The following is a 15974-nucleotide window of genomic DNA, read 5'->3' on the forward strand; positions in this document are numbered from 1 at the left end:
CACTTAATTCAAAAACACTTTGTCACACCACTGAACCGAAACGGCAGAAACGTCTGGGGGCGAATGACTTCATCTTGTAATATCATAACAAGTGTGTATAAATGAAACATAGACATCATCATCACCATGCATAAAATATAAAAACATACATAGTTTACATCGTTGTGTTTGTTGATAAAATTACATCCCAAAAATATCAAGTGTATGATGGAAACAAAATACAACAACATCCAAAAGTCCAAAGCTGCCAACCTGCTTAATGTGTTCCTGAGAATACAAGTTATTTTGAAAGCGTCAACATATAAAATGTTGGCGAGTTCATAAGCATATTTGTAAGAAAAACTTTGTATTAGTTGCAAACTCCATAAAATCCGATATTTTCTTGTAAAAATAGTTTGTGAGTTTTGTTTCAAGTCTCGTATTATAGCATGTGTATCCTTGTTTTGTCTTGTTTGAAAAATGTATCGAGAGTGATTTCTAGAAAATCCTATGTTTTTTGTTTCATGAGAAATTATGGTCTTAAACCCAAAGACCGGAGTGAGATGGCAGTGCAAATAATCAACACAATGTTTCTACTTTGCAAAAATTGAGTGGTATGTATTTTCAGCGTAAGACTTATAATAGTATTGTTATTCTCTATGTAACTCGTTATAACCATACTAATATGACGGAGTGTCTGTCTTGAAATTCTTCAGGTGTCGGTTTCATAGAAGACATTTGTCACCCTAAACTGGCCTGTCTAGCTGTAGCAAGCAGCTCAGGTGTGGGGTGTCAACCCCGTATAGATCTATACACAAATTCTCGTTCTCCCTCCAGGAGACTCTGGTTATAACTATAAGGCTTACGATGTACACTAAGGTAGGTACGGTGAAGGTGCGTCTCACAAGAGCCTTAATGAAATTTTTACACGAATAATGTGTTTCATTATTTTAGCGTTAAAATAATGTTACGAGTGTACATTTTGACTACAACTCAATAGTATTAAAAACGTAGTCATTTTTATCGAGAGTGTCGAGATAGTTCGTTGTTTCATTGTTGTTATCAAATTAGTCGATTGTTAACGATATGTTCACGAAAGGCCCAATTTTTATAAAATTGATGCTAAGGCTCATATAACACAAAATTGACACTATAAGGCCTAATTATGATAAAAAAAAGGGGGCCATATAAGGTCCAATTTTTGGTCTGCATTGTTATGGGTGGTCCACTTTACTAATTGATCCAATTTTTGGCCTATTTTATATAAAAAGTCATTAAAAGCCCATTTTTACCAAAAATGACCATTTTAGCCTATAAATACCGAAATTGACAATAAAAACCCATTTTTATGAAAAATGTCACTTTTAGCCCAATAAAACCTTGAATGTCAAATAAAGCCCATTTTTATCAAAAATGACACTTTTGGCCCATAAAACCGTGAATGACATTAAAATCCTATTTTTATTAAAAATGAAACTTTTGGCCCATAAAACCGTGAATAACATTAAAAGCCCATTTTTATCAAAAATGACACTTTTAGCACATAAAACCGTGAGTGTCCAATAAAAGGCCATTTTTATCAAAAATGAAACTTTTGGCCAATAAAACAGTGAATGACATTAAAAGCCCATTTTTATCAAAAATGACACTTATGGTCCATAAAACTGTGAATGTCCAATAAAAGCCCATTTTTATCTTTATTGTCAAATATGGACCCTTTGTATGTTTTATTTAGTTTTATAGTGAATATTCAAGCTTTCTTAGGATTTTTAACCAAGTATAATAAGTGATATAATGTAAGTTATTCCAAAAAGTTCAAGGTTTGAGCAAATCTCGAAATCTTTGGCCTTTTAGCATAATATCACACATATTAACACGTATGTCATACAAACATACACATACAAGCATAAATATTAAGATTTAACACAAAACCAAGCTTGTACCCCCTAAAGATAGAAAATCATGCAAACAAGGGGTATGAAGCTCACCTTGGGCTTGATCGGTTTTTGAAGAGGAGAGTGAAGTGAGTTTTCAGTCTAGCTTGCTATTCTTGAAGAAATTTTCGAAGCTAAGGGAGTTATAGGAAACAAAAAAAGAAATGGTGTTGTTTAAGGAGTGATCTTAGCATAGATTGTAAACAAAACTACATGTGTTTGAGAACAACTTACCAAGTTATGATATTTTGTGAAGAACTCTTGAAAACACACACAAACTCACGAGTTTTTTAGGAAAGAGTAAGAGAATCTTTAGAGAGTGGAGAGGGGACGAGAAATATGGTTGAAATTTGAGAAGAGAATGGTGTTTAGGAGGGTGGCTTCGGCCATAAATACAGGGAGAAGAGAGAGACAGTTAAGTGGTAATTACATGAAGGTTAATGTTGGTTATATAGATACATGATGAACATTGTGCATGTTTGTATGTGAGAAAATAGTGGGGTGTCATAAGCATATTATTCTACACTTACCTCTTTTTTTTTTTTTTTTTAAACTGAGAATAAGAGAGAGGAGAAAGAAGCAATTTGTTGGTCTTGGGTTTTAAATGTAACTGATAACCCCTAGGCCCAAAAGAGTTTTTGGTTTTAAAGGCCTAATTTAAATGGTTATCGGCCCAATAAGAAAGTTTTAGCCCAAAATAATGCAAATTGGGGGTATTGGGACCACTATGACCCAAAGAAAGTGTCCATGGCCCAATAAGGCCCACTAAGGGTCTTATGGTCCAATTAACATTGCTTAACAAATTTAGGCCCAACTAGGGCCCAAATGTGGATTCTTGGCCTAAAAGAACCAAGTTGTGGGGTTATCGGCCAATTAGGGCCCAATAAGAAGGTTTTGGTCCATTAAGAGGTTTGAACCGAGAATCCAAGGTCTAAATCCCAAAGTTGAATGAATAGAGCTTATTGGATTAGATTTAGAGCCTTCACGAGAAAGTTTCGACTAGATTCAAGTTTTTGGATGTATAAAATGATATAACATTTGTAGTTTGGTTCACATTTAAACACATCGCCACCAAGTTACACAAAGAACTATCTTATTCATGAATAGGAAAACCTAGCTCAAAAATGCTAGTTATGACATCATCCCCCCGTTAGAGGGAATTTCGTCCTGAAATTCTTTCAAGAGATATCCTTAAGGTCTAGAAAAGAGGTGAGGGTACTTTTGCTTCATTTGATCCTCACGTTCCTATGTGAATTCAGGTCCACACTTTGCACTCCATCGAACCTTTACAATCGAGATGCAACTTTGTTTCGTACGCTTCACTTACCTATCCATGATTTCGACTAGTTCCTCAATAAAGTGGAGACCCTCATTCACCTATATCTTATCGAGTGGAACAACGAGGGTTTCATCTAATAGGCACTTCTTGATGTTTGACATGTGGAAGAAGGGTGTATGTTGCTGAGCTCCGATGGTAGCTGCAACTTGTAGGCTACCGAAATGATCCTGGCAAGGATCTCGAATGGTTTGATGTATCGTGGGTTTAGCTTCTCCTGCTTTCCAAACCATATCATCCCTTTCCAGGGAGATTCTTTTAGCAGTACGTGAACACCTACTTGGGACTCCAATGGTTTTCGTCTCTTGTCTGCGTAGCTCTTTTATCTATCCCTAGACGCTTAGAGTCGTGCCCTAATTTGGACGATCTTCTAAGTTGTTTCCCAAATAATCTCGGGTTTGATGAGAGTTCTGTTAGGTGTTTGTCCTCTTTCCAGCTGAGTGTCTCCCACCTCAGCCCAACACAGAGGTAATCTACATTTCCGACCGTACAAGGCCTCAAAGGGAGCTATTTAACACTTGTGTGGTATCTGTTGTTGTAGGAGAACTCAATTAGTGGAAAGTGAGTATCCCATGCCTTGCCAAAATCTATTACACAAGATCGAAGCATATCTTCCAGTGTTTGAATGGTTCACTTACTTTGACCATCGGTCTGGGGGTGGTAGGCAGTACTCATGTCAATTTGGGTCCCCATTGCTTTCTGGAGTGACTGTCAGAATCGTGAGGTGAATCTACTATCTTGGTCAGAGATGATAGATATCGGCACTCCATGAAGTCTCACTACCTCCTTGATGTAGATCTGAGTTAATCTCTCCATTTTGTATGTTTCTTTTATTGGTAGGAAATGGGCGGATTTAGTCAACTGATTGATAGTCACCCAAATGGCATCTAGTCCATCAGCCGATTTAGGGAATTTCATTATAAAATCCATTGTTATTCATTCCCATTTCCACTCGGGTATCACTGGTTGTTGTAATAATCCCTAGGGCTTCTGATATTCTACCTTAACCTTTACGCAATTCAGGCACTTGCTCACGTAGGTAGCAATCTCCACTTTCATGTTTGGCCACCAATAATGTTGTTTGATATCCAGGTACATCTTATCCGAACCCAGATGGACGGAGTATCGTGTCTTGTGTGCTTAATTCATGATAATGTCTCTGAACCCTCCAAATTTTGGGATCCAGATTCGATTCAAGAAATAGTAAACTCCATCTTCTTTGATTTCAAGATTCTTTTCCATCCCGCACAATGCTTCACTCGCGGCGTTTTCTGGTTTCGAGGCTTCTAGCTAAGCCTCTTTGATCTTTGAAGACAATTGGGAATGGATGGTCATTCTCAGTGTTTTTACTCGGCGGCCTGAGTATTCCTTCTTGCTTAAGGCATTAGCCACCACGTTAGCCTTGTCGGGATGGTACATGACCTTGCATTCGTAGTCGTTGAGCAGCTCGACCCATCTTCGTTGCCTCATGTTTAATTCCTTTTTATTTAGAATGTGTTGGAGGTTTTTGTAGTCTATGTAAATTGTGCAATTTTTCCAATAGAGATAGTGCCTCCAAAATTTTAAAGCAAAGACCACCGTCCTAGTTCGTGATCGTGGGTAGTATACACCTCGTGGCTTTTCAGTTTCCTGTACGCGTAGGTAATCACCTTTCCACGCTGCATAAGCACACAGCCCAAACCCTAGATGGAAGCGTTGCAATACACTATGAAATCTTCTGTTCCTTTTGGAAGTGTCAACACCAGAGTAATGCAGAGGGCCTACTTCAGAGTTTGGAAAGAAGCTTCTTGTTTTGCATCCCAGTTGAAAGGTATGCCTTTTGGGTGAGAGCGGTGAGAGGCTTCATGATTTTGGAGAAATTCTAGATGAACCTTCTATAATAACCAGCAAAGCCCAAGAATTGTCTGATCTCCGTTGGCGTCTTTGGGGTTAACCAGCCCTCAATAGCCTAGATCTTAGAAGGCTCCACATGTATCCCTTCCTCACTGACTGCATGCCATAAGAAAACCACCCTGTGAATTCAGAACTCACATTTGGAGAATTTTGCATAAAAATTTTCCGCCCTTGGAGTTTCCAAGACCGGCCTTAGATGTTGATTATGCTCTTACATGCTTCGTGAATAAACGAGTATCTCATCGATGAAGACGATTACAAAGTTATCGAGGAATGGTCGGCAAACTCGGTTCATGAGGTCCATAAATTTTGCAGGTGCATTCTGTAACATCCCCCTCTGGCACGTATCACAATATTGTCCGCTTTGGGCCACTCGGCACGAGGACTTCCCAGGGGGTCACCCATCCTGGTACTACTCCCGCCCGAGCATGCTTAACTGCAGAGTTCTTATGGGATCTGCTGCCCTCACGGCTTTAAAACGCGTTGTGACGTCCCTGTCGAACACATCGACCCGTGCCCTAGCTCTGATACCATTTGTAACATCCCCCTCTGGCACGTATCACAATATTGTCCACTTTGGGCCACTCGGCACGAGGACTTGCCAGGGGGTCACCCATCCTGGTACTACTCCCGCCCGAGCACGCTTAACTGCAGAGTTCTTATGGGATCTGCTGCCCTCACGGCTTTAAAACGCGTTGTGATAAGGAAGGTATCCACACCCCTTTATAAGGAAAGGTTTCGTTCTACTTCCAAGCCGGTGTAGGATCAGGTGCAACCCACCTTCACCACCCATTATAGGGTTCGACGTCCCTGTCGAACACATCGACCCGTGCCCTACCTCTGATACCATTTGTAACATCCCCCTCTGGCACGTATCACAATATTGTCTGCTTTGGGCCACTCGGCACGAGGACTTCCCAGGGGGTCACCCATCCTGGTACTAGTCCCGCCCGAGCACGCTTAACTGCAGAGTTCTTATGGGATCTGCTGCCCTCACGACTTTAAAACGCGTTGTGATAAGGAAGGTATCCACACCCCTTTATAAGGAAATGTTTCGTTCTCCTTCCAAGCCGATGTAGGATCAGGTGCAACCCACCTTCACAATATTGTAACATCCCCCTCTGGCACGTATCACAATATTGTCCGCTTTGGGCCACTTGGCACGAGGACTTCCCAAGGGTATTTTGGTAATTGTTGTTTATCGTTTGAGATCAGTGCATTGGCGGCTATTCAAGAGTGGAGATCGTATCAGTGATCGGAGCAGCTTGAGCTATCTGTTCAGTCGGTAGTTTCAAGGTGAGTTATCCTCACTATATCGCTAGGGTTTATGGCACCAAGGCCGACCCTTTTTACCGGATGGAAATCCGGGTATTTGTCATTATATGTTACAGGCCGGAAGGCATTACTATGTGGACCGGAAGGTCATGGCCTGGAAAGGCGTATGTATGCACTTAGTATGTTGACTGATTCATAGTGTAATGTTATGATAGTGACCGGCTAGACCGGTATCTTGTTAGAGTAATGCTATGATATGTGATCTGTTAATCGATTGTTGTCTATGAACTGCTATATGATTGTTTGTTATTTTATATATATGCATTTCATGCTTATGGGCCGGAAGGCGATATGTTATGGGCCGGAAGGCAATATGTTATGGGCCGGAAGGCGATTATGTTGTGTGATGGACCGGAAGGTCGGCGTGGGTAGGACCGGAAGGTTTACCCAGCAGGGACGGAAGTCCCCTGAGACACATGGACCGGAAGGTCAGGGCCTGGAAAGGCGTATATGTGGTTGGTATGCTGGGGGTATCTCACTAAGCTTTCGGGCTTACAGTTGTGGTTTTATGTTTCAGGTTCTCAAGAGTCTGTGGCAAGGCAAAGGCGTGATCGTACCGTTCCTCGCGTTGGTGTTTTATGATATGAACCTGGGAAAATACTTTGTTAAATAATGTATTGGAAACCTTTTTGTAACAACGTTATTAAAATGAGTGGTTTTTGAAAAGTTTTAATTGTTTCGAAATTTTGGACGTTACAAGTTGGTATCAGAGCCTTGGTTTGAGTGAATTGGGGGAAACATTCGTGTGACTCCAGTCTCAAATCGAGGAGGATTTTAAAATGAGAAATTAAAATGGTTTTCAAATTTGGTAAAAGGAGGACGCGGAGGTACGATCAGCCGGAGCCAGTAAGTAACCCCAAGATACCATACATGATATTCGTTTATTTGAGCTTGATAGAACAACATGCTAGAGTTAGGCTAGGGATCTTCAGGAATTCATGATAATGTTGTCTGATATGTGATGCCTGTAGCCTAGGGTCCCTTATGGGATGTTCTCAGTGTTCCTCTAGTGGTGAGGGTTGATAGTTGTTATGCATGTTCCCTAGGGTATTGTGGTAGTACTTCATACAAATATGGGTAGGTGTGGAAGGTAGTATGGGCCCGCACTACTGAAAGCACAGGACCCATACGCGTATTAGGGAAACCATGGTCTCTAGGGTAGGGTTGCGGGAGTTGGATCCCAGGATTTTGGGAAGTGTCTGAGATTGGTAGGGTGTCTTCATTATGGAGATCTCGAGGCATGACGATAGTGGATCCGGATCAGGATCGGGAGCTGGAGAGCGAGTTCCGGGTGGATCGGTGCCGTCGGAGGTTATCGATCGGACGAGCACGAGCGAGCGGGATGCGAGGATTCGCGAAATCATGCGTGATGAGATTGCTGCATTGTTGCGGGCTGAGTCGCCAGAATTGTTTGGGTCGATCAGGACCGCTATGATTGAGTAGTTTGATGAGCGATATGCGGCTCTCGCAGAGACGGCTGCCGCGACAGTTACAGCGGCTGTAGCAACGGCAAAGAGAGGAGCTAGTCGGGGTTTTCAGTATCGGGACTTCTATTATGCGAAGCCTCCCACATTCGATGGAGTTCGGGACCCGATTGCTACTATGAGATGGTTATCAGACGTGGAGGGGTGTTTCTCCACGAGTTTATGCCCTGCTGATCAGAGGGCGAGGTGTGCTCTGGACCTATTGGTGGAGATTGACCATGGGGTCATATTCCGACGCGCAGAGGGCTGCGGTTTCAGGGAGATCAGTTAGAGAGATGTTCAGTACTCGCTATGTTCCGCAAGATGAGAGGGAGAGATTGTCTCGGGAGTTCCTTGAGCTGAAGCAAGATTCGGAGTCGGTGACTGAGATCACCAGGATGTTTATTGAGAGGGCGATGTTTTGCCCTGCGTTCGCTTCGGAGCGGGCTCAGATCTGAGTATGCTCAAGAGGGATATCAGACAGTTCGTGTCTGCGCAGAAGTGTGAAACCTTGTTGGAGTTGCAGGAGGCCGCCATGTGGCGTGAGTTAGAGGTTGAGTTGCAGTTGCGTGAGCTGAGGCAGGCCCCGATGCAGTCGCAGTCGGCGCCGAAACGGTCCAGGACCGTAGATGTTAGAATGGGGGATCGGCGCGGCCACACTTGTGGGAAGTGTGGGAGGGGTTACACCGGAGCTTGCTGGCCCGGTGGTGCATGCTGCAAGTGCGGAAAGGAGGGGCACTGTGCACGGGATTGTCGGCAGTCAGTGCCAATTCGGAATTTGAGGATTTGTATCAGTGTCGGCAGGTTGGACATTTGAGGGTCAACTTTCCACAGCTTTCTGCAGGACCAGTGCAGGCTCTAGCACCGGCCACCTTGAGGAGTTCAGGGGAGGACAGGATGGAGCAGAGCCCCAAGGGCTCAGGGTCGTGCTTATTAGCTTGCGGCAGAGGGAGACGGAGCAGTGCCGGAGGCAGCTGCGGGTATGAGGCTTTCTTGATGTCTTGATTGCCTTGCGTTGATTGTGGCGTATTGTTCGTGCTGGTATCTTGTGTGGATTTCGATGCGGTATTCGTTGTTTCGTGGATTGGGCATGGTTATGGATTGGTGCTTCAGGTTTTTCGCTTTGGCATTCGTTGTTCCTTGAGGGTTTAGTATGGTTACAGTTGGTGTTTTGGTGCCGGTATCCTTGTGCGGTTTTCGATGCAATATTCATCCTTTTGCAGGTTGTGGGTTTGGTTATGGGTTATTGTTTGGGAATTCTGTTGGTTATCATTCGTGAGGGTTGATAGAGGAGATGCGGCACTGGGTTGAATGTCGGGTAGCATCTGCAGTCGTAGAGTGGATAATTGAAAGACCGGATTCTTTTGAGTGGATTGATCAGGGAGGAGATGTGTTTTGCTGAGGGTTGCTTATGTTGGTGGGAAGCAGTCAGTGTGTAAATGTTCTCTTTGTGCAGGATTGTTCTGAAAGGTCATTAATGACGGTCGGTGGCAGTTAGTCAGTGCTTTAGTGGGGGAGAATTGGAGAATTCTCCGGGAGATCGATGAGTATGTGAGGGTGCTTAGCTGTTGGGACTCAGCAGTGTTTGTCAGCTCAGAGTATAGGCCGACGAGAGCGAGTGTCGGGTATGCGGGGCGGGATACAGACCTAGGGCATTTGTTTGTGGAGGCCTGAGAGAAGGCCGGGATCAAGCTTGAGTAAGTAACCAGGGTTATGCGATCAGAGTATTGGTATGTCTGAGGTACGTGATGGGTTGTACTGCATTAATCCCACGGGATTATGTTGTGCATGTTTCTAGAGCTGGAACCGGAAGGTTATCAGAGTTAGAACCTGAGAGTTCGCAGAGTTTGGGTGTACGGACCCACAGAGATATAGCCTCGAGTGGCTAGTATGTGTTATGAGAGTCGGTCCAGTCATGCTGGAGACTCTGTTGGTATTGCTGGATCCGTTTGAGATTGCGGATTGTGTATGTTGCAGTGTGATTGCATTGGAAGGTCTGGCCCCGGGTTAGTGATCTTGTTTAGCTGAGGCAATGATTTTGATGAGTGGAGAGAGTGCATGGGATTGAGAGCCCTGCAATGAGAACCAGAGTATGTGAATAGCAGTTACGCATCAAGGGTGGTGTCGCTTGGGGCAAGCACCGTGGCACCGGTGGGAGTGGCATTATGGCCAAGAGGGTCCCTTGGAAGGAAAAGAGAAAGGTGTGAAACTCCGAAGGGGAGTGCAAGTTCACAAGAATGAAAGCTACAGAGCAGAGTTATGGTTAAAGTATTTCGAGTATGGCTTCGAGCATCGTGTTCGCGGCAGCGAAGTGGGAACCCATCCGGTTTGGGGATGTCTGTTGAGGCTCGGAAGGGATGCAGGGGGAGAGAGAATCTTAAATTCTCGGTGTGATTCTGATCGGAGTGTAGGGTGGATGTAGTGGTTCATCTTGGGAGATGTTCGAGGATATCATCAGTGTATCGGGTCTTCCAACCTGCGGGTGTTGGGGTTAGTTCAGCATGTGTATGTGATGGCAGGAGGAGAACTTGTGAGAGTTGCTCTGAGAGTGAGAATGGATCTCTCAGTCGGTCCGGAATGGACGAAGTGGGCTTTGGATCGGGGATCCGGTGGTTCATGGTTTCCTAACCCTTATGGGTCGAGTGATTGTTGAGATTTAGAGCAGAGTTGCATCTTGGGTAATTCTTGGTTACAGAGAGCGATGGACAGTACAGAGATCGGGCTGCAGTCAACAGAGCAGATTCAGCAGATGAGACAGAGGTTATTGACCGCCCAGAGCCGACATAAAAGTTATGCAGACAGACGCCGGTCCGAGCTTGAGTTTCAGGTCGGTGACTTCGTTCTCCTAAAGGTCTCTCCTTGGAAAGGAGTGATTCGATTCAGGAAGAGGGGCAAGTTGGGGCCCCGGTATATTGGACCATTTCGTGTGATTGCAAGGATAGGCCGGCTAGCCTATCGGTTGGAGTTGCCAGCGGAGTTAGGACAGATCCACGACACTTTTCATGTGTCGCAATTGAGGAAGTGCATAGCCGATGAGTCGGCAGTGGTTCCATTAGAGGATATTCAGGTGGATGCGAGCCTGAATTATGCTGAGAGACCAGTGGCCATCAGGGATCGAAAGATCAAGGTTCAGAGGAACAAGGAGGTACCTCTGGTGTTGGTTCAGTGGCAACACCGGAGGGGATCGGAAATGAACTGTGATCTGGAACGTGATATGTGGGAGCAGCATTCGGGGCTATTTTCAGAGTGAGACTTCGAGGGCGAAGTCTAGTTCTAGCGGGGGAGAGTTGTAACAGCCCGAAATTTCAAATATTGATATAATTATGATTTTGGGGGTGTTTTAAGAGGGGACTCGGCGAGTTGGAGCCTAGACTCGCCGAGTAGGATCGCAGACTTGGTCGCGGGATCGCGACTGGACTCGACGAGTCCAGATATGGACTCGGCGAGTCGACGCTGTTCAGCGGAAACCCTAACCGTTCAGGTTTGGGTCGTATATAAGGCACTTATAGGCTGTCATTGTCCGTCTTTAGTCGACTGAGAAGAACCCTAAACGGTTGTGGGCATCTAGAGCAAGATTGAAGGGTATTAGGGCTTTGAAGAAATTGTTGTGCAAGGAGGAGAAGAGTTTTGGCTAAAGGAACAGCAAGGGATTCGAGTTCTGCGGTTTGGGGACACAGAGAGTGTGTTATTCAGGTATTATCTCAGATTCCTTCTGTATTGTTGATGTGTGCATGGATCTAGGGTTTGTGGAACCCATTTGGTGATTAGATGGATTATTGCATTGTTACCCAAACGACTATAACCCTGTATTAGGACCTTTAGAGGTCCAGAAGGTCCCATGTTTGTGTATTTCGGGACAAAACTTATCTCAGGAAGCAGTTTGATCGACTGCATGGCATAGACTCGCCGATTCCGATGAACAGACTCGACGAGTAGCTTGAAGAATAACTGGGACTCGTCGAGTTGTTCTTCAGACTCGGCGAGTTGAGTCGGGGTGGCCCCGCAATTCTTCCAGGAGGAACTCGTCGAGTAAAAAGGGGATACTCGACGTGTGGAAAGGGAATCTCAAGGAATCGGTGAGTCAAGGGCGAGTGGACTCAGAGTCGTTGAACTCGGCGAGTCTTGGGGTGACTCGGGGAGTTAGGTCGCGGGTTAAGTGAAGTTCTGAGTATGGGGACTCGGCGAGTCACAGGGTTGACTCGACGAGTAGGGTCAGTCAGGGGTTGACTTTAACCTTGTCTTTGACCAAGGATTGACCAGTGGTTCCAGGGTTATTTTGGTAATTGTTGTTTATCGTTTGAGATCAGTGCATTGGCGGCTATCCAGGAGTGGAGATCGTATCAGTGATCGGAGCAGCTTGAGCTATCTGTTCAGTCGGCAGTTTCGAGGTGAGTTATCCTCACTATATCGCTAGGGTTTATGGCACCAAGGCCGACCCTTTTTACCGGATGGAAATCCGGGTATTTGTCATTATATGTTACAGGCCGGAAGGCATTACTATGTGGACCGGAAGGTCATGGCCTGGAAAGGCGTATGTATGCACTTAGTATGTTGACTGATTCATAGAGTAATGTTATGATAGTGACCGGCTAGACCGGTATCTTGTTAGAGTAATGCTATGATATGTGATCTGTTGATCGATTGTTGTCTATGAACTGCTATATGATTGTTTGTTATTTTATATATATGCATTTCATGCTTATGGGCCGGAAGGCGATATGTTATGGGCCGGAAGGCAATATGTTATGGGCCGGAAGGCGATTATGTTGTGTGATGGACCGGAAGGTCGGCGTGGGTAGGACCGGAAGGTTTACCCAGCAGGGACGGAAGTCCCCTGAGACACATGGACCGGAAGGTCAGGGCCTGGAAAGGCGTATATGTGGTTGGTATTCTGGGGGTATCTCACTAAGCTTTCGGGCTTACAGTTGTGGTTTTATGTTTCAGGTTCTCAAGAGTCTGTGGCAAGGCAAAGGCGTGATCGTACCGTTCCTCGCGTTGGTGTTTTATGATATGAACCTGGGAAAATACTTTGTTAAATAATGTATTGGAAACCTTTTTGTAACAACGTTATTAAAATGAGTGGTTTTTGAAAAGTTTTAATTGTTTCGAAATTTTAGACGTTACACATTCGTTAGAACGAAGGGTATTACCACGAACTCGAAATTTTCATACCGGGTTCGGAAGGTAGGTCTGGGGATATCTTCCTATTGGACCCGTAGTTGGTGATATCCGGACCGTAGACCTATTTTGGAAAAGTAACTAGCTCCTTGAAGCTGGTCGAGTACATCGTCAATCCGAGGGACAGGGTATCAGTTCTTGATAGTGAGCTTGTTTAACTCCTAGTAACCGATGCATATTCTTAAAGATCCATCCTTCTTCTTGAAAAACAAGACCGGAGCTCCACAGGGTGAGAAGCTTGGTCTTATAAACCCTTTGTTAAGGAGTTCACTTAGTTGGCTCGATAACTTCTACATTTCCATAGGGGCTAACCTATAGAGTGATTTGGCAATTGATGTGGCTCCAGGTATCAGGTCAATTCAAAATTCAACCTGTCTCACGGGAGGTATCCCCATGAGATCTTCCGGGAATACGTCTGGAAAGTCACGCACATCAGGAATATCTTTGATGTTCTTTTCCCCTTTCTGTTTGTCCACCATGTGGGCTAGAAAGGCATGATATTTCATGCGCAGATGCTTTTGTGCCTTGATGCACGAGATAAGACGAGCATTTACACCAGGTTTATCGTTGTAAATGATTAGAGTTTCGTTGGTGGGTAGGTAAAGGCGAACGACCTTCTCGTGGCACATAATATCGACATGGTGGGGGCTTAACCAGTCCATACCTACTATTACATCAAAACTTCGAATATTAACCAACATTAAGTCGATTGAAAATGAGTGGTTATTTAGTGTTAACATGCATCCTACGTAAATGTCGTTGGTCATTTCAGTCTTCTCATTAGCCATCTCCACCGTGAAGGCTTCATTTAGCTTTTGGGGTTGTTGATTTAGTAGGTGTTTGAATTTATGACTCACTAAAATCCGCTCAGCCCCACTATCGAATAAAATACATGTATAAGTGTTGTTAGTGGGAAATGTACCAGTTACAATAATCGGATCTCGAACTGCTTCACCCTACCCCAATATTAGTACCCTGTAGGATCCCCCGACACCCTGGTTGTTAGCTTTTGGACAATTTCGATTGAAATGGACAGCCTCCCCACACCCGTAACACATGAGGCTAGCCCTAACATTATCGGGTTGAGGATTGTTTTGTTGAGGAGGCACTCTGCAGTATCGCCCAGTGTGCCCTTTTCAAAATACTTTTCCGGTCCTACTTTTGGGTTTCCCCCTTGAATCTCTTCTGGTTATTCTTCAATCCATCTGTTGGCCACCAAGGCCTAGTAGTAGTGGCGGCTTCTAGAAGGACATGCACGGGGCACATACGTGTGTGGTGAATTTTAAACTTTACAAATGCATACCTTCTTCATACGAGATCCATTTTTTTCGTTCTTTATATCCAGACGTAGCTATTGATAGGATCTACGACTTTCTTTAGACTTCATCGGCTAACTTTGATTATATATATTTTACATGGGCTTAGACTGCTAAAGCCTGTATAAAATACATAACTTTCTCATCCGAAATCCGTTTTCAAATGTCTTTTTATCATTGAAATCCTATTAACGAGATCTTCAACTTTTTTTTATATTGTTTTGGCTAACAATCAACCGATCTAAAACTCGATACTTGGGTAGTCTACTGCTACGCTAAATCTTAGAAAAATCATAACTTCTCTATTGAAGTTAGATTTAGACGTTCTCTATACGTACGATCTCGGTTTAACGACTACAACGACTTTTGTTTAGATCATTAAGGCTAAAAGTAATCTAATGGAAATTTACTATTTACAACATGCATTGTCGAATCTGGTTGAATCGCGAAATTTCAACAGACCATAACTTCTTCATTATAAGTCTGATTTAAGCGCTCCTTATAGTCCTAGAATCCTTTTCACGACTACTTCAACTTTTGTCGAGGGTATTCAGCCTAATTATTTTTCTATTTTGGACGCGTATTTTCTTCTTATTTTATTATGTTTCCATAAGCTTGTATACTACAAATAATTACACTTGAATCACATAATACTTAAATAATTTCCTTTTATTATATCAAATAATTTACAAATGTTGACCCTAACTATACATCATATAATGAATAGCTAGCGAGAAACAAAAACATTACAATTATCTCCCTCTTAGGATGATTATGTCCTCGGAATCATGCATCAACAAATAGATGTGGATAGCGATTCTTCACCTAGATTTCTATTTCCAATGTGAGGTTCTGCCCATTCGAATGTTTCCATTGCACAAGTACTAATTCGACCATCTTATATAGTAACTTCATTATCTTATGGTCAAAAGTTGATTCGGGCTCTTTGATTAACCTCTTATCTGTTGGATTAATGTCTAAGTCCATAACTATATTTGGTAAGACTTGACCCGACCCGGTATGGTCCATTTGGGTTGCATGGCATCATGCACTTGGATAGACTAGAAGAGAGAAATAAGACACTTATGGTTATTAATATATTATAAGTTCTAGTATATTAATAATAAGAATAATAAGATTATTTAATTAGTATTGATCAAGAATTAATCTAGGATTAATTAAGTGATCAAAAGAAGACTAATTAAATATATGGGTTGATTGTGTAAATCATCCATACTTGTATAGTGGGCTAATGCTCCATGGATAATCAAGTTGGGCTAAAACCCATAGGATGGTCCATGGATGCTCCATGGTGTATTTGTACCCATGGATCCAAGGAAATGGAAAGTCATGACAATTAGGGTTTACCCTAATTGTAACACTATATAAAGATCTTATTCTTGACAAAATTGGCAACTAGTATTATTCTAGAGAGGGCTAGCCGATTTTGATAAGTGTAGAATTCTCTCAAGTCATTCCAAGTGTTTTGATGATTGTGATTCCATTTGAGGTGTCACACTTGGGGCACTAGGCACTCAAG

At 43.4% G+C, this 15974-nt stretch overlaps 1 pseudogene; it reads right to left on the reverse strand.

Annotated features, from left to right (window-relative positions):
- Positions 1-5510: 5510 nt before the first annotated feature.
- On the reverse strand, positions 5511-5628 carry LOC145049187 (5S ribosomal RNA; annotated as a pseudogene).
- Positions 5629-15974: the final 10346 nt, after the last annotated feature.

This window comes from Lactuca serriola, chromosome 4 (genome assembly GCF_051521515.1).
Source record: "Lactuca serriola cultivar US96UC23 chromosome 4, Lser_US96UC23_V15, whole genome shotgun sequence".
Lineage (NCBI taxonomy): Eukaryota > Viridiplantae > Streptophyta > Magnoliopsida > Asterales > Asteraceae > Lactuca > Lactuca serriola.